Below are 26,033 nucleotides of genomic sequence, written 5' to 3'. Positions count from 1 at the left end.
GTTTAAAACTGTTGCCCCTCATCCTATTACTACAGACCTTGGTAAAAACTCTTTCTCCATCTCGCTTCTAGTCCCCCTTTATATATTGAAAGGACACAACATTGAAAGTCCTTTACATATTGGAAGGCTCAGTCTGGAGCCTTCTTTTCTCCAGGCTGAACAACCTCAACTCTTTCAGCCTTTCTTCACAGCAGAGGAGTTCCAGCCCACTGACTATTTTTGTGGCCCTCCTCTAGACCTGCTCTAACAGCTTCATGCCTTTCTTATGTTGGGGCCCCCAGATCTGGATGCAGGTGGGGTCTCAGAGAGAATAGAGGATAGGGGGAGAATCACCCCACTCAGTTTGCTGGTCACAATTGGCAATCCAGCCAATTCCTTATCCATCTAACAGTCCATCCATCAAATCTATTAATCTCCAATGTAGAGGGGAGAATGTTGTGGGGGGGTCATATGTAAGGCCTAACAGATGCCAATCCACAGATCATCCTTGTCCACTGATGCTGTTATTCCACCAAAGGCGGCCACTAGATTAGCCAGGCACGATTTGCCCTTAGTATAACCATGATTGATGTCTCACCTCCCTATCATCCATATATTATACATTCTTCCAGGACAATCTGTTCCATGATCTTACTAGGCTGACTGTCAGTATTTCCTAGGGTTGACCTATTTACCCTTTATAAAAATGGGCATTAGGATTCATTTTTTCCAGTCAGCTCTAATATTCCAATCCAGCAATAATATTTTAATATATATGCACACATATAAAAATATTATATATTATATAATGTTTATTATATATAATCTACTTGTATGAGAATGTATATACTATTATAGTATCTTAAATATTAAACCTTATATTTATATTTTAATATATTGAATGTATTAAAATATTATCTGTCTATATAAACATATAGACATATTTTGCATCTCCAAGTGTCAGGTTTTTCCACACACATTAAGAACATTTTTTTACTGTACTAAGATAAAAGTACATTAAAGACTGTAAAATCTTTAAAGAATGCATAGATTATGAGAAATTTTGATAACAGGTCTTTTTCAGTGGTGAAGATAAAGTACTATAAAAAAAATTCAGTACTATAAAAACTCAAGTCTCTTCCAGCATTGCCTAGTATTTTCAATTTAAGTCAAGAATCTGCTTTTCCTACTTATGCTGAGAAAAATTATACCCTACCAAACTACTCAGTATAATGAGACTGCTCAAGGAATATGATATTGTTTAACATAAGTATGGCCTGCAGAATGTCATCATGAACGGTACTTCAAGGTATTCATCTGAAACGAAACAACAAACTTTGACAGAGACACAAAAATGAAAAAGTTGAAGAGAAAATTGCCAGCCTATAAGCAAGATGGTTCAGTATAATGTGCAATTTCATTAAATAGCTGAGAAAAAAAATAGTTATAAGAAAATATAACTGTAAAAGAATCACATACAGAAAGCATTTCTGAGATGCTTGAGAAATCAGCAGCTGAATAAGAAATGGACCTGAAAAAAGTGGTAAATTCTTGAGAATTAAAATACATTTATCTAACTATTTAAAATACATTCACATTATTGGTATGCCCAAAGCAGATAACACATTGTTATTCTAGCAGACTGACAAATAATCATTTAGCTAGTGCCACTCTTTGTTTCCCCCTCAGGAAAATGGTGCCATACTGGTTACATGAACTATTAGCAGATTTATGGGATTTAGGAGTTAGGAGCTGCAGTTTATTGAGCATCATAGCAAGTACAACTGAAGTGCTGGAGAAAAAAACCTCAAAACTGCATATTTTTCTTTTGGGGAAAAAAAAGCAAACTTTTTTTATAATAGTGTTGCCATTCTTCATTCCTTTGGTAAAACTTTTCACGCTGTTATGGTTTCTCTTATGCCAAGTTTAGAACCAGGGTTACCATGTCAGAAATAAAGGCAATGATACCTCCCATTTTATATTTTACAGAAACTCATCTCTATTGATAGGCACTGAATGAAAATAAGAAACTGTACACATAGGTGTTACATTAATTATTTAATCTGTAGGCTTGATCTTTATATTTTAGCAGGAATATCCCAGTAGGTAACATTTTCACCAACAAACTAGAATAAGTTGCTTAAAATATACTGTTATCTGTGAGGGTTTGTCTTTGTTGCAGTCATTTTGTTCATACAATTTTACTAAAAAGCTGACACAACAATAATACTATTGTACCACCACTTCTACCATTCTTTTTTTATCAACATTGAGAATGCCTTGCTTGGCAAAACATCATCTACCTGCATCCTTCAGGTCTTCTTATATTCAAACCTAGAAAGTCATCTTATTTTAACATTTCTTCCTAACCCTGCTCTTCTAATTCTGTCTACTCAACTAATTACCCCTTCAGGTCATAAAGATTTTTTTTTACTCTAAATTCTCTGGGCTGTCCATTGCTGTTCTCACAAAACAACACCTTACAAAAGTCCTTACACTCATTTCAAGCCATGCCTGTGCTGTCAATCTTTTCTTTCCCAATAATTTTCTTCCCAACTCTACTTTGTGTCAACATCTAATTTTTTTCTCCCCACATTCATCTGCTATCACATTCTATGGTCTCTTAGGAGTGTTGCTTGTCTGCTGTCACCCTACATCTACTCTTCCACTGAAGTGTCAGTCTGAAAGTTTCTGTCACAACTACTATCTCTTCACAGACCTAGTGATATTAAATGGTGAAGGTGGTGTTTATTGTTCAGTGCAGCTTTGAACAAAGAATTCAGATAGTGCATAAGTAAGCAAAAGCCTATGGCTGTGGATAACTTCAGTACTAAAATCAGGTTTTGGGAGGATAATTAATGTAAACACAAGGAGGTTTGAAAAGATAGAATACATTAGTAGGTGTCTTAGGAAGAATCAGACATGATGGTTGATGATTTACGTGAACTAATAGAAAAGACAGCATGACGGTCCATTTGTGTTTATAAAAATATTCCTTATTTTGACCAGGTTAACAGTTAATGGCTATTCCTTATTCATTTTGTTGAGTTTGTTAAATAAATTCAGTGTGTGTGCTTTCAAAATAATAAAAAAGTAGATATCAATAATGAATTGCACATCAGAAATGAAAATAAACTGATCAAATCAAATCCTGGACTAAAATTCTTCAAAATTGAACACTATTGGGACAGCTAAGTTTAGAAAAATATTGAGCATCTTCTGGCTAGCATTTATCAAGTGGAATATAAATGTGAGTTGTAACTTTAAAAATCTAGAAAGATAAATCATCTTTATTTTAAATTTTATAAGAGTTTTAATGTGCTCCAAGCACACTGTAGGTTTTGTTTAAAATAGAAATAAATAAATCAAACCTAACAAACTGCTTGCTTCAGCTATTTTACTTCTAAAGATGTTTAGTTCATTTCTATTTGGGAAATGAAAATCAGATGAAGTAAATTAGTATTTTTTATAATGCTGGAGGACTCTTCATTTTTTCCCTGATTTAAAACAGTCAAAAAAGAAGCATATATTAAGAAGTTTGTTTTTACCTTGCAATAATTGTATTTTAATATTAAATTATCTAAAACTAAAATTATTTAAATTATTATTAGGATAGATGTTTACATTATTATAAGTTATTGCCAAATTCTAAATTATCTAAATATATATTCATATGTACATGCAAACATATATCCACATATCCATATCCATACATGTGTGTTTATGCAAACACAAAAAATATCTTGACATTAAAAATACAGTGTATAGCTTCTGACATCAGGCCTTTTTACCTTGTATTTTATTTCCTTAAGTGTTGGATACCCACAATCTCTCAGATGAAAAATACCTATCACTAACCCGTAAGAAATGCAGCTCTCTTATCCTGACAATGTTGGCATTGCTGTGCAGACTATCACTGAAATATCAAAGCAAATAGTCTATTATGTTTTTTTAATATGTTGTTTAATTCAGTTGAAAATTTTGCATTATAGGACAAGTTATTAGTTAGTTATAATTTTCCACAAATTCTTTTGCTTTTGCCTCTCCTTTGTAACAAACTAGACTATTCAAAGGCAAAGCAAGCCCTGAGTTTTGTGTATTAAATCAGAGTAGTTGGCTATAGGCAGGCTTGTAACATCTGGAAAGGAAATATACAATTCTTACTGTTAAAAAATATTACTAACCTAAGTACATTCTCTATGTGGCTAATGTATAATTTCACTGTAGACTATGATTTCATTCAAAATGTTGTATAAAGCATAAAGGCAATTAAGGTTCATGTCTGCTAGGATGTTGTTACAACTGAGATATAAATCCCAACTGTAGAGATATAAAAACTGATTGTTTATGAAGAGAAAAAAAAATCCAATCAATACAATCAAATATCTCATTAGTTGCATTGACTAAAATAATATAGTAATCTATAGCATTTGAAGCAGTGTCTGCTGAAATAAGGAAGAAGCATTTACATAAAGATATATATAGCTGGTATTTTGACTGATGATGTTACTGTTTTAATACTCTGACCTTTTACTATTCTGGAATTTGAAAATATTTTCATTAGGGTTTTGTATATATATTTTGAAAAAAAAAATTAGCATTATTTATTTATTTATTAAAAAATCAAATAGGATAAATAAAAGCAATTTCATGAAGTTATTACCAAGTCAGGGAAAAAAGAGGGAAAAATACATAGTTACAAAATGCATAGTATCAAAAATACATAGTATCAAAAATACATTTTCTTTCAGCATAATTTAAAAACACATTTCCTAGAACTTTAATTCTTTTAAGTTATAAATATTATTTTTTTTAAAAATCTTTGCATATTTTAGCTACGTTTTCTGTAATATATAGTCAGCATCCCTAGAGGTTTTAAAAGAAACATGCAGACATGGTAGTCCAGGACATGATTTAGTTGACATGGTGGTAGTGTTTCCTCAAAAGTGTAGTTGTTACCCAGTATGCAGTACACCACTGCTGGATATCAGTACTGGACAGAAGGTTGGACTTGATGGTCATAGTGGTCTCTTCCAACCTTAAAAATTCTATTATTCTATCATTCTATGAATATAATACCATATTGGGTCAGGTGCCCAGGTGCTGGTGGCAGTGGGGACTGTAATGTTCTCTCTGAGGAGAGGCCGGGGCTGCCCCAAGCCAGACTAGCCAGTTCCTGCCAGCTCCAGTCCACACCATGCCCTGCGGTGGGTAGATAACAATGCAGAGCAACAAGGGGACTGAGGGAAAAATATGAAAGAAAAAGCTATGCAGACACCAGAGAAGAGGGAGGTGATCCAGGCATGAGAGCAGAGGTACCGAAGAAGACCATGGTAAGGCAGGCAGTCACACTCCAACCCATGAAGGGGACCATGGTAGAGCAATGAAAAGGTGCGAGGAGGAAGGAGAGGCAGAGACAAATTTATGTACTGACCATAATCCTAACATCTACAAGTACAAAAGTCACCATTTTACATCAGAGGATATAAATTCTTCTACTTGTTTCTTTCATCATTCACAGCAAAAGGTAACGATGTGACACTACCCAATAGGCATTTATATTTGCTTAATCATAGTAGTAGCGTTGTCTGTATTTACCCCTCTCGTATCCTGAGAAGCATGACTGCAAATATGGTTTCCCAAAAGTGATGCTAGGTAGGATAGTGAAATTAAAGGAGGAAACCTGTTCCTCTCTCTCCCTCTGGGACAGAAGTTTTGCTAGTCACTCAGAAACATGAACATGAGGCTTCTGACTGAGCAAAAGACCTGACCTCATGCCTTATTGAAAGTTAGAGATAAAGCTACAAGAGCAAATCCGGTTTCTACAACTGGAAAGAAGATGCTACCTGTACTTTCTAATTTAACAAAAATATATTATGAGAGGTCAATGAAGAAAACAAGGTCCACAGTGACATAAATATGAAGAACTAATTACATAATAAATGCCAGTGTATGAACCATTTGAAATACTACAACTATCACAATAGTGCAAGTGACAACTCTAGCACGGGTAAGTACAGCCTACTTTACTTCAGTCTCTAACTTCGCCAGAACACAATGATATTAAAGCAAAAAAACTCCAAGTAGTATTTAGTGTAGTGTGGTGGTTTGGTACTGGCTGGAGGCAGCAAAGTCGCTCTATCACTCCCCTTCTCAGCTGGGGTGTGTGGGGGGGTGGGGGTGCGGAATATATATTGAGAGGCTTAGGAGTCGAGATAAGGACAAGAAGAGATCATTCTGCAATTAGTGTCATGGGCAAAACAGACTCAACACAGAAGAAAGGTAAGAAAACTACGTAATTACACTACATTGCACTGCACACCCAGTGAAACCAGAGTCAGAAAATGAGAAGTGTGACCAGATCTCAAAGCACCTACCCTCCACCCCTCCCTTCTCAGCAGACAACTTTATTCCTGATTTTGCTCCTTTCTACCCCCCACACTATGGCATGGAGAGGGGCAGGGAATGGGGGTTTTGGTCAGTTCCTCATAAGTTGTTTTCCTTCTTACCCAGGTTGTAGGGGGCTTTTCTTACACCCTTCCCCTGCTCCAGTATGAGGTCCCACCCACTGGAGAAAGCCCTCCATGAACTTCTCCAATACAAGTCCTTTCCCACAGGGCTTCAGCTCTTCACCAGCTGCATGGGATGCAGTCATAAATCATAGAAAGTCTCTCAGTCTCTCAGGCCCAGACTGCTCCAGCCTGGTCCTCCATGGGTTTACTGGCCACACACCCCCACTCCAACCCTCGAAAACCTGCTCCAGCATGAATCTCTTTCATCTTGCTCTCTCTCATCTCTGTATGTGTGTCTTTCCACGGACTGCAAGTGCTGGCAGAGGCTCACTCCAATGTGGGTCACAGTGTTTTCTGTATGTCTCCACCTGCTCCAGCATGGGGCCTCTCCACAGGCTGCAGGTGGGGTCTTGGCCTTTTCCATGGGCTATGGGGTACACTTGCTCCAACATGGGTTTCTCCACGGGCTGCAGGGGCATCTTTCTCTCCAGCATCTGGGGCACATCCTCCCATCCTGCCTTCCCTGGTCTTGGTGCCTGCACAGTTTCTTTCGTCTTCTCACTGCCTTCTCTGGTGGCAAAAAAGTGGCTGTTTGTGTTTTTTTTCTTAAATGTGGTTCACAGAGGCACTGTGACCATTGCTGATGGGCTCAGCCTTGGTCAACAATGACTCTGGCCTTGAGCCAGCTGGTGGTTGCTCTCTTGGGCCTGCAGAGACCTTCTAGCTGCTTCTTGCAGAAGCAACCCCTGCAGTCTCCCTTCTGCACCAAAACCCAGCCAAACAAAACTAAACATGTAGACAGGGCAATAATTATATTTTGGTCTAGGTGTTACCTGCACAACTATAAGACACTGTGTTTGTTTTCTTTGCAGTTCTTTATTTTTAGTGTTATTTTTATAGACAGTAAAGTATGGTACTTTCTATGAAAATAGCATGTCCTCTTGATATATGATAAAATGTATATGATTCTATATACTTTTACATAATGTAAATATCAGGAGTTTGGCTGAAATTTAATATATGAAATCCAAACATCGTAAATCATCTAAGGGTTTGTTTTGGGGTTTTTTTCTGTGATAGTATAACCTGGAAAAGTTTGCGTAATGTGATTGTTGGAATTTAAATGTGTGTCAATATTAATATATATATCTTAAAATAATTATGTACACACAAATTTAATAAACTGGATGCTGAAAAAAATTAGAATCACATATAGCAGATAACAATCACATAATAGGACAAACCTCGCTGACTAATCTTTCTCAAATGTAATATTTGCTATCTGGCTTTGGTCTCATGCTGTTCTTCACAAGCCTAGGAAATATTTAGGATTGTAACTGCAATAATTTGGTAGCTAAGTGAACAGACAAAAAGCTTTCCTTTGTCTCACTGAAGTTGGATAGAGTTTAATATTGAACTATAATTCCAGCCAAGAGCTTGACTCATTATATTGAAAACACGTGGTGTGATATATGCTTTCTCAGTCACCATACAAAAACAAATTAACATTCTAAACTTCAGTAACTCTACAGACAAAAATCATATTATAGTATAAAAACTAAAATTCAGGCCAAACTGAGGGAAGACAAAATGGCAAAAATAGTGAACAGAACTAGCCAACTGCTTCTGAGCACAGAATCATAAACAACAAATGCAGCCCTAAAATTACAGACAATTCAGAATCAGAAATAGACAAGAGTTGAATACATGCCTTAACAGCAATGAATATCATAAATTGTGTGACAAGGTGACAGCTCATTTTGTCTTTCTGCAAAACCTGTTGATTTTGGGATATTGTTTGGCTTATATATTATTTGAAATCTCATCCATTAAGATGAGATTAAGATTTGCAGAAAAAAATTATTCCATTTAATCATTACTAAATACCTTGAATCATGTAAAATTAAACAAAATAACACTACAACTGCAGATACCCATATTACTCTCCTAAGCATCAAACATAGTTTTCAATTCCTGAAAGTAATTCAAAGCAGTGTGATATATTTGGCTGCCCTCTATAAACTGTGTGACAAAACATTTTGCACTTGATATTGAGATGCAAATAAAAATATTCTTTCTGGGCAGCTGTAAACGCAACATAGTAAAGGATTTATTGGAGGAGGATAAATTTAAAAGCCTAACTATTTTATAAAATTAATTTCCCTTTTTCCCCCTTTTTTTCTTTTTCCAGAACAAAGAAAGCAATGAAAAATTTAGTGGGAAACCAGTCTAACAAAACAATTTTCTGTCTCTAAAGCAGTCCTTTAGATCTAGGCTCAACTGTACTTTGCAATGACTTATGTCAAGGCCATTGAGATTTCTATTGTTAGAACAGTAATTTGGTTTTGCACCGAATTACTACCAACTGTTGTGTAATTTGCAAGCTATGGAGTCAATAATAGAAAAACATTCACATGGCACATTTACTAGATGAGGTTGTATAAAGTCCATCTGATTACGTATAAGTAGTTATTAGGAAAGGATCTCAAGCAAGAGTTACAAGAGAGCTACAAATCCTCTAGCTGTCTATTACATTTTATAGGAGCTGTGGTTTCATGAGTATTGGATATTTTGTTGACAATGACTTCTGGACAGCAATAAATGACGTTTTCACAGACCATCTTCAAACTGTGCAGTTGAAGTGCCAAATAAGTCTTACTTTTAAGTCAGAAATATTAAATGCTAAAGGGAGAAATAGTTATTAATAACAAAAGACTCCTTTATGGCTTCTGAGAAAAGAAATGTTAAGCCTCAGCAGATTTCATGAGACATTATGAAGTTCTGAAGATGGATAAGTTTTCTTAAGAGAACTGAATGCAGTAATTTATCAGCATAAAACTGTAAGTTTGAGTAGATACTTGGGTTGTAGCACAGGAAAATGACAGAAAAGTTATTCATGTTGGGGGCAATTTTGGAACAAGTAGTTTGTGTCATATTAAGACACAAAGGCCTGAATACTTTAAAGTTTACTTGTTCATTAATTCATTCCGTTTCAAGATCTTTCATCCCTACTGTGATCCAAAGGCTATCCAAGATCAGAGAGATGTCCCAGTAGGGCAGAAAGAAATCCTATGGTGCTAAAAAAGCTTTGAGGTAGATCCTATTACTGATAGTTGACATCACAGGGTGAAAAAAGACATAGAAGATCACACTTAGAACTTTGCACCTGTAAAATATTGTTTAGACCTTTCTGAATAATGGTGTCACAACTTGTACTGTGCTTTCAAACCTTTTCTTTTATGGTGCCTGTGCAGTGAAAATTGCAGACACATGCTTGTGACTTTAATTTTCCTATTTTAATTTGCAATGGTTGTCCAGTTTGTGTGGAATTTTTAAGCAGTTTTGCTACTAGAATCATTCTTTACTAGCATAAAATCAAGTATATATTACACTTCTGTGCACCTGTTTCTGCTTTTTAGTATCTCTTATGAAAAATAAGCCTTGACTTCTCTTTCCCTGATAAAGACAGAACTTCAGATTGACACCTGAGATTTGGTATGCTATGAGCAAAATCAGCCACTTTTGGGATTGAGACAACAGAACCTAAAATAAATTTGAATTTTATTTTATTTTAAATGAGGCATGATGCTTCAGGACATGAAAAAAGAAAAAAGCCTTTGTTTTTGCTTGGTATTGTTTTCCTGAATTACGTTTGAGATTTAGAATACTACACAAAGCAATTTCTTTGTCTGTTGATGTCTATGATATTTGGAGGGTTTTGCAACTGTTCAGTCTTTAAATCTCCTCTGAACTTCAGTAGTTATATTCATGATGATTCTGAATTGGACTGGAATGTGTAAATAATTTCAGTTTGCATTAAAAAAATCTCAAAACACTACTTAAGATCCTTGAAGATAAACAATTAAATTACTCTTTCTTCAAGAAAGTTGCAAATATCTCTTGAATGGGAAAAAATAATATTCAACTTATCACAAGTATTATGAAGGTCGTTGAAGAAAATACATCTTTAAAATATTTTCAGCGAGTATCTCCCAATCTATTAAAGCATTTTATGATCAAGCTTCATTATGTGAAGAAGAATGCCATACTTTGCTATTAGAGTACTGTATCCTTGAAAAAGTATATGTCTGGGGAAAATTATAATATTCCTTTTAAGTTCAGACTGCTAGTGGATCACCCTGCCTCCTGGCACCCTGCCTTTTGAACAATATCAGTAGCACAGACTAGATGCTACACATATTATTCTTGAAAATAAGATTCCATAAGGTCACACTTCTATTGTGGAGCCAATGGCAGTCACAACTCTTACCATTATAGAAAAGGCTTAAGCATGATTAGCTCTTCCTGCAAGATGACTGCATACTGCCAGTGACACTAGAGCCATGGCATCAATGAGCAACCTGAGCTTTCTGTCAGTGATTGGGTGAGTCATTGTATTTGGTTTGCATGGCAAGGTTTGTGTACCAGGGGAGCTACAGGGGTGGCTTCTGCGAGAAATTGCTTGAAGTTTCTCCTCTGACTGATAGACTCAATGCCAACTGGCTCCAAGACAGATCTGCCACTGTCCAAGACTGAGCCAATCATCAACAGTAGTAGTGCCTCAGGGATAACACAGTTAAAAAGGAGTGGCATTTTTGCAGCCAGAAAGAGGAGTGAGAAGATGTGAGAGAAAGAACTTTGCAGACACCTAGGCCAGTGAAGAAGGAAGGGGAAGCAGTACACCAGAGCAGATTCCACTGCAGCCCCAGATGAAGACCATGGTAAGAGAGGTTGTCCTCCTGAAGAAGATACCAAGCTGCAGCCTGTGGAGTACCCTAAACTGGAGTGGGTATAGGCACCTGAAGGAGCCTGTGACCCACACTGGAACAAGATCCTGGCAGAACTTGTGATCCCATGGGGGACCCAGTCTGGAGAAGCCTGGTCATGAAAGGCTGCAGGGCATAGAAGAGATCCACACTGGAGCAGTTCATGAAAAGCTGCAGTTTATGGGAAGTACTCACACTGGAAAAGTTCATGAAAGTCTGTCACCTACAGGAATGTCCTGGTTTTGGTCAGGATGGAGTTAATTTCATTTGTAACAGCAGATGAATGCTGTGTTTGAGAGTAAAATGGGAGTAGTGCTGATAACACCCTGATGTTTCTAGTTGCTGTCAGACAGTCAAGGACTTTCTCAGCTCTTCATGAAAAAGGAGGGGCGAAGCCAGGACAGGTGACCGAACTGACCAAAGAGAGTATTCCACGCCAGTTACGTCCTGCCCAGGATATCGGGGGCTGACGGGAGGAAGGCCTGGGGCGGCTCCGGGATGCGCGGTTCTTGGGGGACGGTCGGGTTCTGGGACGGCTCTGGGTGTCACAGCCCGAGTTGTGTGGTTTGGTGAGAAACTGCATTGTGTATCAACAGCTTCATATATTTTTGCTTTGAAGTCCTGTTAGCATTGTTACATTGTATTTTTCTGCTATTTTAGTAAACTATCCTTATCCCAACCCACGGGCCTCTTAATTTCTTGATTTTGGGGTTATTTGCCCCTTCCTTTTCCCTTCCCTTACTTCTCACACACACACACACACACACACCCTTCCCTTTAACCTGCTCTTTTCCTTTAAGGAGCAGGCAGCTGCATGGATCTTGGCCCTCAGCCGGATGAAACCACGACAAGGAGGAACACCATGCTGGAGCAGGGGAGGAATGGGAGGAGTCTTCCCACCAAGGAGAAAGGAGTGGCAGAGACAACAAGTGATGAACTGACTGCAACTCCATTTCTTTTTCCCCTTGTAATTCTTGGGGGGAGAGGGCAGAGAAAACTGGGAAAAAAAGTTAGCCCAGAAGAGGGGAGGGGTGGGGGTAAGTGTTATTTCTCATTACTCTACTCTGATTTGATGGGTTACATATTAATTAATTTTCCCAAGTTGAATACGTTTTGCCATGAACATAATTGGAGAGTGATCTCTCTCTGACCTTATCTTGCCTCTGAGCATTATGTCATATTTTCTCTCCCCTGTCCAGGTGAGGGGGGGAATGATAGCATGGTTTTGGTGGGCACCTAGCATCTAGCCAACCACAGTCACCTTAAGGGTCCATTGCTGCTCAGCTTTCTTATGTATCGATACAGCTTTGCATTATGGATTGTTGTCAGACTCCATTACTATTCAGACCTCAGTGTGGGAACTGAACCAAGGGGTATTGGTCCACAACAGAGAGCTGTGACTATGCTACCAGTCTATTTGTAGGCCAGCTGCCCTATTGGTACAGCAGCTGGGGAGCAGTTCAGAAAGTAATAAGATCAAATAGATGGAATTTGAAAGCAGAAAAATCCAACTGGAAACAATTTTGAAAATAAGAAAAGTAACTATTTGCAATCATTTGGGAATTTCCAAGGAGAAATCACTGTGGGAATTGTTGGAGTGAAGATAATGTTTTGTGTTTATGCAGTGTGCTTGTTAAAAAAAAAGTTGCTCACATTTAAGCAGGAACTAACTCGGGACGTCAAAGCAGATAGTCACAGTAGGTTCTTCTTGCCTTATAATCTAATGGAACTGTTACTACAGCTGAATGCTGTTTCACTTTGTACTGAAAGAGAATGAACAGGAAGGGCAGAGAATAGCACAGATGAGAACAGCAGTAGCACAATAATGGAGCCTGTCCAGAATGAAATAATGAGGGGGAACCCTGCTGTTTGGGATCCTAATTGGGCCACAAAGGTTAGCTTTATCTATTTAGGTGTATTGTACTTACATTGCTGAGGAGGTCTGTATTTAATTCCTGTAAGTGGTCTCCTCCTAGAATGAGCTCCAGTACTAAGATATGACTATAGCACTGCTGTTCCTTCTCAGGGTTAACTCTTGTCTCTCCAGGACTGATTGATCTTCACCAAAGACAGAGATTTGTACAACACTACAGATTTTGGGAACCATTTTACCTTTTTCTTGCTGCACTGAAGTTGTTCTCAATTTCAATCAAGGAAAATCACAACTGATTATTGTTACTTGCCTGCTCACAGCTCTGCTGTACCTCCTCTCAGAGCTTCTATCAGGCCATGAATATATTACTTGACTGGCTTTTTCTCATCCTCCTCAGTCAGATCTAGAAGTCTTTACCTGGGAAAACCCAAGATAGTACCTAATCTAGAGAATAAGCTCTACTATAATTCATTAATTATATTTGAAATTTCAAATTTCTAGCTTCTACTACCTGTTTGCCAAAGTGTTCAAAAGGAGGTACAAATTATGGAGCCTTTTTTAACAAATTACTTCACCCATGTGTCCGGTCAGCCACTCACACATCAACAGTCAACTTCCACAAATGGTAGCAAACTATCAGGAAAAAAATCCCATATCCCTGTCTTTGATTACAAAGGTCTTAGAACAGAAAAGAACTTCTGCAGAAACGGACATCTGGGGTAAACCCTGTTTTTTTCATTTTTATATCTAAGAATTTTGAGTTATAGCCTTCAAGCTTAATTTTTGCTTCAAGCCCAAGTCTCTATATTCTAGAAGATTTCAACCCCCAAAAGTTATCTAAGTTTTTAAGTACAGGCACTAATACATCTTTTCAGATCTTTTAAAATTAAGAGAAGAGACATGTCTTGATTGTCTTTAATCTTTTGTTTCTGTAATAATGATAAATTGGCTTCTTATTTTGTTAGGACCCATTGTGATAATGTGTGTAAAACCAAAACAAACTTGTATCCTATTAAAATTCCTGATCAATTTCTGGCTTTGAAGTACCTATTATTATAAGATGTGCTCTTGCTTTACTTTAGGATTGATGATCTAAGTTCTTATTAATCTCTGTAATATATTAAGCATGTAGATATAGATAGGTACCTAGAAGGGAGCTATATATGTTTCCCTTTAGTTAAAAGAGGTCAACTTGAGTCACTTACATAAAGAGAGATCTGTTTTACCATTTGAAATTAGGTATTCCTTTGGTTTTTAGGTGTCAGTCTACAGCAGTGTAATCTTTCAACGTCATATCTGTCATATTTCTCTGACAATTTATGTTATCTCAGATTATACTAAACATTTACTTTTGGGATCCTGAATTAAGCTAATGCAATATTAGTCTATATAATGAATTGAGTCTAGAGAGATACTCAGATAATAATTCCTAATTTAGAATGAGCTAAACACCTCTCTAGGTCTATAATGAGAGGACATGAACTGACTGGCATAGGTGCTTAGAGACCTCATTCACAAAAAATGCTTTCCTTACAGATCCCTTAATGTCCCAATTTGGGAAATCAAGGTAACAAAATCTGAGATCTCATGAAAGAGGAAAGTAAAATATTTTATGAAAACTATAAGTTTTTCTACTGGTGTTTATCCTCATAAATTTCCTGCACTCAGTCTCTTGTAACCATATACTAACACATACAAAGACGTATGTGTCTAATGACAGATTCACAGAATTTTAGGGGTTGGAAGGGACCTCCAGAGATCATTGAATTCAACCCCCTGACCAAAGCAGGCCCCCGAGGAAATCCAGCACCATTTCTAGCCATGAAAGAGAATGGTGTCCACCAGCCATTGAATTATCATTGTCTTTTTGGAATTATTCTTGATGGCAATAAACTAGGTTTTCGACAAATCTTTTGTATCCTACAGGAGTCATCAGTCCCACTATGTGTAACTCCTTTGCATCAGAACCTTGCTGTTTCATCCACAAATCTAAGGACAAATCTTGCTATTAATGTGAGCTAATGGAAAAATGAATATGCCGCAGCCTTGTGACCACCTCCTGCTGAGACATACCAATTACAGTATAAGTAAAATCTCTCTGGTCTGTTGAAGGAGGAAGATAAAGTTCTCAATAGTGCAAGGAAATAATTCACACACCAAGATAATCTGGTCAATTACTGCAGTAATCACCTAAAGAACAGAAAGATTCAGGCTACTCTAAACATAAGAAAAAACCTTTGCAGGCAAGTACGCTAGTGCTGCCACTTGCTGGTGCATCAGATAGGGCAACAGGTTACAGCAGCTGCCAAAGAAGTGTTCGGAGACTGGAAGGAATCTAATGGCTGGAAGAAAGTAAGATTTTTGGTGAGGGAGGGCCGTGGATGTTAATCATTCTCAAAAGTGGATTAAAACTCACAGTGTTTCTAATTAGAAATGCAATAGAAACTAGGAGTGAACTCAGCCCTCATTTCTTCTACAACACCAGATGACTACCCGTCTTACACTGTGTCTAAGACCACAATGAGCTCCATAAAATAAATACTAACACTAACTGAACTTTCTTCAAGATCTCAGACAACATTACTTGGATTTTTAAATCGATATATATATATTTTAGAGCAAAGAATTAAATGGTGCACCACTATCTGTACAAAGATGAACTACTGCCCCTGTGTCTTAAAAACAAATCAGTATGAAGTAATTATTTGAGTTCATTTTTTGTGAAAAAAAGATCTACATGCTGTAGCTAGGACCCTATAATACACATTTTACATAGGAAGAGTAGTTGGTAGGCAATCATAATAAATAAGTTATATTAATGTGCCCAGATGCACTGAAGTTTTGCTCATTTAGGACAATAAAACTATATTCTTAAAAATTATTGTCCCTTTTTTCAACAAGGATAGGGTTAATTTTCATGAGAAATTGGGGTAGGACACAACCAGGACAGGTGACCCAAACTAGTCAAAGGGGTATTACATACCATATGATGTCATGTCAAGCATATAAAAGGGGCTAGGAAGGGAAGAGCAGGGCTTCCGCATGGTCTGGTGTATAGTCACTCAGGGTATAGTAATTTTCAGGTGAGAAATTGCATTGTGTATCACCCATTTTGTTTATTCCAAGTACTGTTGTTATTTTCTTCTCCATTTGCTGTCCCAATAACTCATGTCCCAATCCACGATTTTTACCTTTGTCTTCCCATTCTCTTTCCCATCCCACTGGGGGGAGAGGTGAGTGAGCAGCCATGTGGTGCTTACCTGCCAGCTGGAGCTAAATGACAATTGTAAAAATGGCTGAAAAGAAATTTAATGTGGGAAGGAATATTAATTTCATAATGCAAAGTGATAACTCATATTGTTGTTGGTCTGCCACTATAAATTGAGTGAAACATCTAATTCTATGATATACAAGAATGAAGCTGCAGAGTAAGCTGATTTTGGCCAAGATTTTCAAGAGGGGCTAGTCTCCTTCAGTGACAGGTACTGTTAGAATAAGACACAAAGATAACATTTAAATATCCGTCAAGGTAGAGAAGAAAAAGCTATGATAGACAGTATGACTGACATGAAGTAGTAGACTGTGGCACCACCTTTTACCAAGCCTACGAAATCCATCAAAAACACCTGGTGAAAATGACACTTAGTCCCCTTACTTCTTGTCACACACAGCAAACATCATATTTCAACAGCAACACTATCTGCAGTTATTTTTACCTTTTATGGGATTGTAGATTTTTTTTATTTCTAACTCCTGTCCTATCTGCAGCTCGGGGGTTCAGATGGCTGTGACCAAGAGTCAGAAAAAGAAATGCCAGACTGCTAAATCTGCTCAGGAAGATATCTGGCACTCTGATCAGACGTCAACAGAGACATCTTGCATTGCAGAAGGATGCTATCGGAAGATCAGCCTCACAGAAAGAATGTCATGAATCCAGTTACCGTGGATTCTAACTTTAGTGCTTTATTTCAAACAAAATAGACTCTATCCTCACACCATAGCTGGGCCTGGTACAAGCATGACTTGTTTCAAATGGAAATTCATCATTAACTCCACATACATTTCTAAATTCATATAATCGCTCTTTGTTAAAGAGCGTGTAGATTGTGAGTGGCAACATGAACTGTAAAGGAATTAACTAATTTTTTGTTAATGTATTATGCTATATAATCCATGCAACTATAGCTCTCCACTGTCATGGGGGAATGCCTAATATCTTGTGTCTCCGGCCAAGACATAAGAGCATCTCTAAATAAAGAATTTTTGGGAATTTGTCTGTTTTCTTCTCCTATGAGAAATTCACAGTCCATTGTATCTAATCGCTGATCTTGCAGCATTTGAAAAAATTACCCCTGATAATTTTTTGACTCACAAAGCCTATGTGGTGTCAGTATGATACTGATACTTCTTCAAATTGCTATGACAATAGCAATTCATCTTAATATGTTTTGGGTTTGCATGGCAAGGTTCTGGTGGGGCAGGATGGGGTGGGGGGGAGCGCGCTGCAGGCATGGCTTCTGCAAAAAGTTGCTAGAAGTTTCACAACCTGCTCCACCACGGTCTTCTGCACATGCTGCGGGGGAATCTTTCTTGCAGTGCCTGGAGCACTTTCTCTTCCTCTTTCTTCACAGAGCTTGGTGTCTGCAAAGTTTCCTATATCTTCTCACTCCCCTCTCCATTGGCAAAAAGGCACTACTTGCGGTTTTTTTCCTCTTCTTAAATATGTTATCACAGAGGTGCTACCATCATCGCCTTGGGCAGCGACAAGTCTGTCTTGCAGCCAGATGGCACTGACTCTATTGGACTTAGGGGACACTTCTAGCAGCTTCTTGCAGAAGCCACTCTTGTAGTCCCCCCACTACCAAAACTTTGCCATGCAAACCCAAAACAGAAAGAGCTCTGGCTTTTTCCAAGAGCGCTACTGATGCTCTTAAGAGCATCTCGTTTCTCCGCTATTTTTAAACAAAAATTCTTAAAACCTCAGCTTAATGAAGAATACATGGACAAAAACATATGCCATAAATTTTGTTCTACTAGACAAATTAAAAACTTTGTAGTACATCATTTCTACATGTCCATATGAAATAGGCATTCCATCTAAATTCACCTAAATATCCCCATATATCCTCTGCTTTGGGTTGTCGTTAGCCACCAAGCTGTCTTTTCTTGTGACTGTGATTACGAATATTATAATGATAATCTGAAGGTACTATTATTGCACGTGAAGTTTCACTGCAAATCAGAAAAGACTGACACCAAAACATTTATACTTCATTGGCCCTCTTGCTGTAATCATGTAGATTGTTGTTCCTGTAATGTACATTGTTCTGCCATTATAGAGCCTATACCTAGAACAGTAGACATACGGTGTTCTTTTCCAAGATACAAACCTTGGATCATGAAATCCTTTACAATTTTTTTTTTGTTTTTATTGAATGGACCTTGTAAATCTGTACACAGCTATACTTTCGACAATACTGGGTTCAAAGTTCAGAAGTAATTCCCAGCTACTCATGCGAACTTTAATGCCTGCTTGGTTTTATATGTGAGTTTTACCATCACTAAGAGTCTCAGGTTTTCTGTTAAATTCAGGTCTATATTCAGAACACCACCAGGTAGTTAAGCATATTAAAATACGGATAAAATTAGCCTTAACTCTTGGTGACCAAATTTAAGGTGATTTGTTGCATGAGATATTCAAATATTATTGTTCTAATGTTGTTTAAAGAATTACAGACCCATGGTATATCTTGCACTTACTCTTCTTGTACAATGTATATTAGAACCTGTCTCAAATTAATTCTGGGTCTAGAAGAAAATTATGAAACACTCCCCTTTGTAAAAAAAAAAAAAAAAAAAGTTGTATTTGCCTACTGCTTAGAAGAACTCAGAATTCAGTGTTTGAATGAGAGAACTGAAAGCAAAGACTCTTCATTTTCATGTAACTGCCATACTGTGAAACAGTATGATTGTTCCAATTCAGCAATTTATTTTTTTTTAAAAAAAAGATATCTTGGATTCTGAAGAAAAATCAAAAACTTTCCCTCATTAAGTAAAGGTTCTTCAACATCTGCACAGTTAATCTTACAGGTTATCAAGTAACAATAATAAAATAGTTTTAAAAAAAGATGTCAGAGAAATACCCAGAATTTAACAATGCCCTTCTTATTTTATGCCTAACAGGCTCTAATACTAGAATAAGTTAATATCAATTAATTCCTGTTATGAGTTCATTTCAACAGACAAATAAGCTGTTATCGCTCTGTAGTATATGAAATACCTAGAAGCATTATTCAGGCCTCAAAGCAGTGGCATGAATCACATGGTTCGTTTCTAAATCTATTTGCCTGACCTGGCTTTTTAAAACAGGAGGCAACCCATAACTCAGTTTGATGGGGCTTTGATTCTCACTAGGAGAGGATGGACTCAGCAGGGTAGCAGCGCTTGTAGAAAGAGCTGTCAGGAGATAAGCAAGACCCAAGGAAGTGTCAATCAGGACACTGTTCTCTACTGCTGTGTGCAAGCAAAAAACCTTCCTTAAGTTATATATTGTAAGTAAAATCTGTAACTCAAAGTTCTTCCTGAATGAGAAGGCAGGAGGCTGAAAGAGAAAGAGAAAGTTTCGACTTCTAAATTTTCTGCTCTAATTGTTCTATCCCACTGAAAACCCTTTATCCCTCTGGGATAAATTTGTTTGTGAGATATTTTTCCATTTGATATTTTTATAAAGATATATTCTTCCTATATTTCCTGCTTGCAACTGCACTGGATCTATTACTTAATGACACTTTATTACTTTTAATTTTGGAGTAGCAAAGTACTCTTCATAATATTCTATGATTTATTAATATGATTTTTTTTATTCCTGCTTATTGTTCTTTTTTAAAAAATTACATGGGAAATTTCTCTTAATTTGTGCATGAAAAACCCACAAAAATATCTGAAAAAAACCTAGAAAATACAATAATACAGAATCCACCAGTTAACCTACTCATCTGACACAGATTGTGGAATTATGTATCACTGCACATTACAGAAAGCTGTTTGCAAATGGCTGTATAAATATATTTTCATTATTGAATGAGCACTACATCAGTAGACAGGTGAAACCACAATGTTCTGGGACAGAAGGGGGTCTGTCCCACTGGATGAAAATGTCTAAGAAGCACCAGAAGTGCTGTCTTGAAAGGCTTGATGTTGAGGCAATACACAGGACAATTGGAGAGTAAAACAGATTGAATATGATCAATCAAACCACAGGTAGAATTGGGGATTTATACTGAAGAATTATATATGGTTGTATCTTACTTTTTAACCTGCTGACTGAGCACATAATGTAGTGGAAGTACAGATATTTACATGGAAGGGAGGAAGGAAGTAAAGACAGAGCCTGTATGTCAAGCTGCTTGGCATTTACTGTGTTAATTACAACTGATACCTTAGTAACAATTCACATAAAAATTGCAGGCTAGTCATATTTTTATGACCTTTACCAAGTAATCCATTTTCAACAACATTTTATTCCAACTGATGGATTCATTATTGGATGTAAGCCCTCAAATGCTTGACTACTAATTTAAAATAAAGCTAAAATCCATTACATAAAGTGAATATCAAACTCATCAGAAGTTGTTGGCCACAGTGTTTATAGAGCAGGACAAATTCACTGTTTTGTGATCTATTAGAACTACAGCATAACATTAAAAATATAAAGTCTTACAAGAGCAAGTAGGGGACAATTACTTTTACACCATCATAATATAACATAGAGATATTTATATTCATTAGACCACAAAATTGATTTTTATGAAATAATACACAATGGCAAATTAGACCCTACTACTATTCCATGTGTTTTATTTAATTACTTTGAATTTTATGCCATGTTAAAGGTTAATGTCACTATTACTGCTTTCACCATCTGAGTTTATTGAAAGCCTTAGGACACATAATTTAGTACAAATTCTTGCAAAAGAAGAGAAGATAGAACGTTTTTAGTGTAAGAAATGAAAAAAAGCTGAAGAAAGGGAGTTTTCAATAACTTTTTTTCAATATCACAAACACAGCAGCAAGAGATTGCCAATACTCATGCAATCCTATTTTTCACAAGTAGTCAATAGACTTAATACATAAAATCATAATTTTGTGAAGTTTCATGATGACCATTACTAAAGCCCTGCTGTTTAAGAATAATGGTTGATGAAAATCTCAAGTTTCACTTTAAAAAAACAAAAAAGCAGGCTGCTAGCCCTCACTGCCACAGACAGTTGCATGAAAATTTAACTAGAAGAATAAAAAGACAGAAGGTAAATGTAAAGAAACTAAAACTTTCTTTTCCATAACAATCTTACAGGTTTTGGGGACCTGACATATGCATTTTTAGCATTTTGGGGTTGATAATATATTTGATAATCTGAAAGTGGAAGGCAATTAGGGTGAAAGTAGAAATTAAATTATAAGAGTCCATGATTCTGAAGTAAGAAAGGACTGACAGCAGCAGTGATGTGGCAAGAAAACCTTCAGGAAACTCTAGAAACCGTTGTTCCAAGGTAAAAATGCAAAAAATTAAAAATGGATTTTCAGGGCAACTGAGATGTCCAGGATGCACAATAGCAGGAATGGGTGTGGAAGAAAGGTAACTATATATGCACAAATACATACCTTCATGGCTGCGTGAAAAGTCTTCAGTAACCCAACGCTAAAAAGAAATCAAAAATGAAGATAAGAATGTATAAATCAGGATAAGATTAAAATCATTATTATTAATTTAAGGGGTGGGGGTAAGACAGAGACTTAAAGCTAGTACCAGGTACAACAGTAAAAATAATTTCTTAATTGTTGTCAACAAAGGATAACATAACTATTTAATGGGAAAAGTAAACAAGTAGCAGATAAAGGAGGAATGACTGAAAAGGTCAATTTCTTTTTATCATTCTTGAAAGAGTAGTTTCACTGATGAAAGTTAACAAGTGCTATTTCTTAAAAACATGGGCCTGAATGAAGAAAGATTAAAAGGCTATGTAGATAAAGGTATTTGTGATAGCAGGTTCTGATGAAATTTGCTGTATTTAAAGAAGGCAATCAAAACCATTCCTGAGCCATTGACAGGTATTAGGGAAAATTCACAAAGGAAGAATGAAATCTCAAGAGATGGGGAAAAAAGAAAATACAGTATCTGTGTTTTAAAAAGATAAAATGTATGTGGTGAATTTACTGCTGGGAATTACAGCCATTTTTGGTACCTGAAAAGATACTAGGACAGATTATTAAACTCTTCATTTGTAAACACCAAGAAGATAATAAGATTGTACAAAACATCTAAGAGATTTATCAACATCAAATAATGCCAAACAAATCTAATTTCCTATTTTCTCTAGATAACTGACCAAGGAAGGAGAAGAGGGTCTGAAGGATAATTTTATTTTTACCTTAGTAAGGCTTGAAATCTCATAAGCAAATTACAGAGAAATGGTGTAGAGTAAATGAACATGTTTGTAGCATTTACAGGCATGAAAATCTTTACTCAAAGAGTATGTATCGCTTTCTAATTTATGAGCTTGCTGAGCTCCTCAGATGTGATCCATGAAATCAGCATTAAAAAAAAGTTATAATTGTGTTCATAATTCTGTTCTGAATACATACTGGTAACTCAAATAGATGTTTAGTAAGATAATTCAGCAGAAATTTAAACATTTCCATACATTCTAAGAAAATAATCTAAGTTCATTAAAACCATTTTGAAATAGACTGATGAATTGTTCAGGATGTTGAATAAGGATGATGCAGTTTAATTTGTAGCCACGAAAAACAAAATATAATCATTAGGAAAAAAATCAGATATAATGACAACTAAACAATGGAAGGGGTACATATAAAGAAAGACTGTTAAAGAAAAAATCAGGAACATATACTCTAGACTTTTAGTACTTTCAGTAATGTGTCAGAGCATAGGGTCGGATAGATTACTTTGAGTTGTAGAGGACATTATAGCAAAGAAGTGAACCAGTTTTGCATTTTATTTAGGAGTCTCTTCCTCTAAAAGAAAAAATTAATTGGTAGTATATAAGGAACTTTAAGTGGAGACAAATTCTCACTGAATTTGATCACTCCGTTTTCCTTGATAGCATTTTTTGTTATTATTCTCTGTGATTAGGTACTTGATCTAAAACAAATAAAGCTTATCCAATATTAGTAGACATTCAGGAATAAGATACATTTTTATAAGACTAAGTATGAGGTAATAAGTGGGGCCGTTTGCCAAGTGATGTGGCAGAAAGTTGGAAGGCTTTAAGTCAAAGTTTAATGTCTTATGCTGACAGTTAACCACAGGAATATAGCTTTGCTCTGCCATAAGTTAAACAAAACATAAAAATAAATTAAGTGTAATGTGTAAGAGTCACCTGCCTCATAAATGGATGGTCATCTCATTCCAAAGTTTTAATATTCCTACCAGTATTATAAGTAATAGATATTTGTAGAAAGTCAGGCAAATGTGTGAAAAATTAGAAGCTATAAATAGAATTAGCTTTCAGGACAGAAAACAATTATATCCTAAAAAAATACATATCTATTTATACTATTTTCTATCACTGTATACCTCACATGGGGTTAATACCAATCTAGAAAGGTAAACTGGGTCTGCTGGTTGTTAAGTCTTAACTACATGTAAAAAAGGCAATATAGACAGAGTTTGGAATTACTAAAATATCAACCATCTATTGATTTGCTTGCATGATCCTTAACAGAGTAAATCACAGAGGCAGGATTTCTTTCTGTTGCTTCTCTTTCTTTCTTTCTTTTTTTTTTTTTTTTTTTGCTAGATCTTATAAGTATTGTAGTTATAACTTAATTTGTATAAACCCCCCCCAGTAAAATATATTAACAGTAGTTCTGTCTTACTGTCATGACTTAGATCCAATTCAATAATAACGTACCTGCTGTAGAATCTAGTCTGAAGGCCAAACTGTAGCATAAGATAGAACATTGTGTTTTTAATAGCCTGGGTAATTTATCAGTTGACACAACAGATTGAAGTACACTTTCTAAAGGATATGCTCTTTCTCATTAAAAAGGAAAAAAGCTTATACAAGAAAAAGGAAATACATTTTAAGAGGCTTGTTTGTACAGTCGGTCCTTTCTAATGACCATTATTTTTTTCCTGCTTCTTTTAAAAACAGGAAGCAGTAGAAGAAGGTTATAATTTTGAAACCATGATCAAGTCTAAGTTATAGACCCACCTTAGGCTTGAAAGGATGAAAAGGGGAAAGCAATTTCTATGGAGATTTTGTGATGGGTTTGGGGGAGTTTTATTGAAGACATAACCTTAGTGAAGCTTACCAAGTTTGGCAAACTATTGGTCAGGAGGACCTGTTGCAGCAATGAATCTCATGATATTGAGGATTCAGGGATTTCTGCAGAGGGTGTAACCTTGGAAGGACTCCCAGCTCAAGGGGAGATCCAGTTGTGCAGTCCACTGCCATGCGGGAGGGCTCAAAGGGCTCTTGGGCTGCTCACTGTATGATGTAAGATGACTGACCAGCCATATTTACAACTATGATTTACAACTATAGATGTTAATTTCTCCCAGATTTGGCTTGCATCAGACATTGATCAGTATTATGGTTAGGTGGACATATTGCTCAAATTAGTCCTTGGTTAATTGTGGGAATTGCACCCAAGAGGTTAAAAACACAGGTGTCCACCCTCAGCCATACATCAGGGTCTTACCATTTATGTGACACTACTGTGTTGTCTGACTCCCCGAAATACACTTTGAGCTGAATGCAGCCATCATGACTGAACACATCCATTACCACCAACACTAGTAGTTATATGAGAGCAGAGTTATGGGAAATAAAGTTTGAAGGGGGAGGACGGCGGACAGGAAGAAGCACTCATCATAACAGTACAACAGATGTGTGTAGATGACACACAGTAGCATCTACCAGAATCCTATTGGGTTAAATATGGAGATTTCAGAATTGACATTTTCACTATGTTAGAAAATTTGGTTGTTAGGGTGAAAGAAGGGAAAGCAGATTATCAAAAATGCTAGCATACAACTTGTGTAATGTGTATATATGTGTAAAGGGATATAAAAAATTAGTAATATATGCATAATAAATTGCAAATTTCTATATAATAATAAATATATAAATGACTATAATTGCCATCTCCTAATCAGTTAAGAAGCCATATTTGGCCTTGCTGTCACTAGCTATATTAACATCTATAGTCTGCTAGTAGACATATACTACTTCAACATCCATTCACTATGATATCAAAACTATTTCCTAAAAAAAAGTGCACACAAGGAAAAAGTAACTGTTAGGAAACATAGTATAGAACTGGAACAAGTAATCTAAAAAGACAGGTGATAAGGAGAGGTGTATATATGACATTAACACATTAATAAAGAGAAAAAAATAACTAAAATATTTAATTACAATGGCAGATTTTTAACTCAGAGTAAAACATCTTGTGCAGTGCTTGGAAAACTCCAAGTGATGAAAACTTGGAAATCTAGGTTTCTAGACTACAGACTAATTTTTGTTCAGTTTTGCTGGGTGTGTTGGCAATCTCAAAGCATGTGTTTTTCAGTTTCTCTGCATCATAACTGCTGTATTGTTACACTTTGTTTCACCATACTCCTGAATACTGTACTTGCACTGCACTTTCTCTTAATCATGATTAAATACCCAGAATTCATTCATATGCATTTTTGGCCAGCCCCCATATCGAAAAGATCTCTTCACTCTCTTGACAAAAGCTATACAAAACAGAATTGGCATGAAACATACATGATATTAAGGTACATGGGTACCTTCATCTGTCACCTCACACATGTAAATAAATAGTTCGTTCTTTTCTAAAGGCACATCTGCTGTCATCTTAATCATTTTG

At 36.3% G+C, this 26,033-nt stretch overlaps 1 pseudogene across 1 annotated transcript in view; it reads right to left on the bottom strand.

The window, feature by feature from the left end:
- LOC311195307 (nischarin-like) overlaps nucleotides 1–21,797 on the bottom strand; it is a 441,558-nt pseudogene extending 419,761 nt beyond the window's left edge. Inside the window, exon 1 of the transcript in view lies at nucleotides 21,792–21,797. The product of the transcript in view is annotated as a nischarin-like (transcript). The remainder of the gene's footprint in view (nucleotides 1–21,791) is intronic.
- Between the last annotated feature and the right edge of the window lie 4,236 nt (nucleotides 21,798–26,033).

The sequence above is a fragment of the Gallinula chloropus genome (assembly GCF_964237585.1).
Source record: "Gallinula chloropus genome assembly, chromosome: 10".
Classification (NCBI taxonomy): domain Eukaryota; kingdom Metazoa; phylum Chordata; class Aves; order Gruiformes; family Rallidae; genus Gallinula; species Gallinula chloropus.
Note: the sequence above shows the minus strand (reverse complement) of the source record. Positions and strands in the feature narration are given on the sequence as shown.